Source organism: Cricetulus griseus (genome assembly GCF_003668045.3).
Source record: "Cricetulus griseus strain 17A/GY chromosome 1 unlocalized genomic scaffold, alternate assembly CriGri-PICRH-1.0 chr1_1, whole genome shotgun sequence".
Classification (NCBI taxonomy): Eukaryota; Metazoa; Chordata; class Mammalia; order Rodentia; family Cricetidae; genus Cricetulus; species Cricetulus griseus.
The window spans coordinates 161,265,329-161,268,027 of NW_023276807.1; the positions used below are offsets into that span (position 1 = coordinate 161,265,329).

Consider the following 2,699-nt stretch of genomic DNA (forward strand, 5'->3'; position numbering starts at 1 on the left):
CTGGGCAAGGAAGAAAAAGATCATGATTTTGGAAGAATGTTGGTTTTTTTTTTTTTTTTTACTTTTATTTTGGGGGAAGGGCACAATGAAATCAAGTGTTTATTGAGTACCTGTTATATGATAAATACTATTCATGGTACTTGGGACACATCAGGGAATAAAACATGGAGCCCTGCCCTAGTGCATTACACAGTCTATAATGTATTCCCACTTCACCTATGGGCTGCTTGTGACCTTAGGCAAGTTAATGCACTTCTCTGCCCAATGGAGAAACAAGAAGGCTGGGCTCAGTGGACATTGAGCCTTTGTAGATGATGAACAGGACACCAGTCCTAACTCACCACCAAGACAGCAGAGAAGGCTCTAGTCTGTTTTTATTTTTTAATTAATTTTTATTTAAATTAAAAGCAATCTTATTTTACATCTCAATCTCAATTCCCTATACCTCCCATTCCCTCTACCACCTGCCCATCTCAACCCCCATCTACTTCTCAGGGAGGGTGAGGCCTCCCATGGGGGATCATCAAAGTCTGTCATCATTTGGAGAAGGACCTAGGCCCTCCCCTGTGTGTCTAGGCTGAGAGAGTATCCCTGCATATGGAATGGGCTCCCAAAGCCCAGGCTAGTTTTTAATAATCAAGTACAGTGGAGAGAAAGGGGAGGAGGCTGAGCCACACTGGCTAGGTGACTCCATGACCTTCTGCTACTATTGCTTGGTGGTGGCCTTGCTGACCAGGTCTGATGGGGGAAGTCCTTCTGTGACACAGGTCTTTGTCCTTTTCTGTAGCTACCAGTGCGGTCTCCTTTGCTTCCTCTTTGACATCTATGGATGTCTCAACAAGTGCTTCGGAAGGGGCCTCATCTTGTAGTTTGGCCAAGATGTATTCAAAACCCTTCTTTGTCTTGGTCACATTGCTTCTGAAGCAGGCAAGACCAAATTCCTGGGCACCTCTGGAGATGCTAAATAAGCTAGAGGAGACTCAGGCTTGCTGACAGATTTCAGTAGCAGCTGTTGTGAGAGTTCACATAGTAAATACATTGTTCCTCTTCGACCATCAGAGGGGTGTGGTTGCTGTTGCAGATGAAGATGGTCATGGTCTGAGACTATGGGTCTTCAATAGAGTCTTCCAAGATGTGGTCCAATTGAGCAACAATGTCAGAAAATGGTCTCTGTGCCCAACATGACATCCTTGGTGGTCTTGTTGGTCTTGGTCAGGAGTCTCTCTCTGCAACAGAGGTTTCTTGTCAGTTGTCTTCACTTAACACATGTTTGCTATAGTGGTTCAAGTACCATTGCCAGAAGACATCAAATAGGTGGTTCCAGAAATTTTGGAATACTCTGTGACCCAGGAAATGCTTCATCATAATTGAGGCCAGGTGGATTCAGGGTTCGATGTTCACACAGCATCTGGGTGCAAAGCCTGGAGGGCAAGTGGCTCACCAGGCTCACAGCTTAGTCACCAATGTGCCCTGCCCAGGTGACTGCTGCCACCATGAGGGGCTATTATTCTTTTTTCCCCAAAGATTATTTAACACTATTTTTAACTAAACTATGAGGTATGGAGGAATAAGAAAAATCATAGACTAAAAATATCAGACAGAAACGTACCATTGTAATTAATATCGTCCAAATTGTATGATCCCTACAATTTCTTTGACATTTGCTGGTGGTGCTACTATCTCCTGTCTGATGCAAATGATGGGATAACATATTAAGACTTGGCTACATGACATACTTCATATTTATAACACTCCAACTAATGCCATTAATTAAAAAGTAATATCTCATCATTTGTGACTATGAAATAAATGACTCACACAAATGTAAATGCAAAAGCAATGAACAAATGTCACTGAAAAAGAAAGTTCACTGGGAAAGGTCTTCATAATGACCCATAGTTGTTCAGTGGTGTTATTGATATTTATTGAAATATATTGATATTTAACATGATGATGAAACAATTGTAATTCTGTAATAAAAGAGTGTTCACTCATTGGAGGCCTACAGGAATTCTGCGAGTTTCATACATGGCAGGACATGCTGGCAAAGAAGTAGGCTCAATGATATCTTGCTGGTGAGAACCAGAGTAAAACAGAGGGTGGATCATTACATGACCAGAGTATGTACAGCAGGGTGTCAGCTGACAATTGATCATTTAAAGCATCCTTCCACATGACCTTATTGAATCCTGAAAACAAACTTATGAGTCAGCCTATTCTTTTATGCTTTTCTATAAATAATCGACAGCTCATAATAGCTAAAATAAACTTCCCCAAAGTAAGACTCTGAAATACTCTTACCTATCAAAACTTCACCATAAATGATGTGTAAGTCTGTGAGAAAGATGAAGAAAGCATCACTGGGGAACACGTTTAAGAAAAAAGGTAAGTTTTTTCTTTCTTAACAACAGGAAAGTAAAATTATATATACAAATATATTTAGGTAGCAAAGTGGACATCTGTTCAGAACAAGGAAATTAGCATGAAATACAAACACACACAAGCCAAGAAAACCCCCAAATTCTAACATTACAAAGTTATAGAAAGTTTTTAAAAAAGTATCTTAGGACTGATGAGATGTCTCGGTAGTTAGAAATTCTTGTTACCAAACACAAATATTGTTATTGTTTTTCTCTATACTTTGAATTGAATATCTCTTTATTATATCTTCAAATGAGAATGACTTTTATACTACAGAA

The 2,699-nt window shown here is 39.7% G+C and overlaps 1 pseudogene; it reads right to left on the bottom strand.

The window, feature by feature from the left end:
• Positions 1-680: 680 nt before the first annotated feature.
• Positions 681-1,365, bottom strand: LOC113831847 (annotated as a pseudogene).
• Between the last annotated feature and the right edge of the window lie 1,334 nt (positions 1,366-2,699).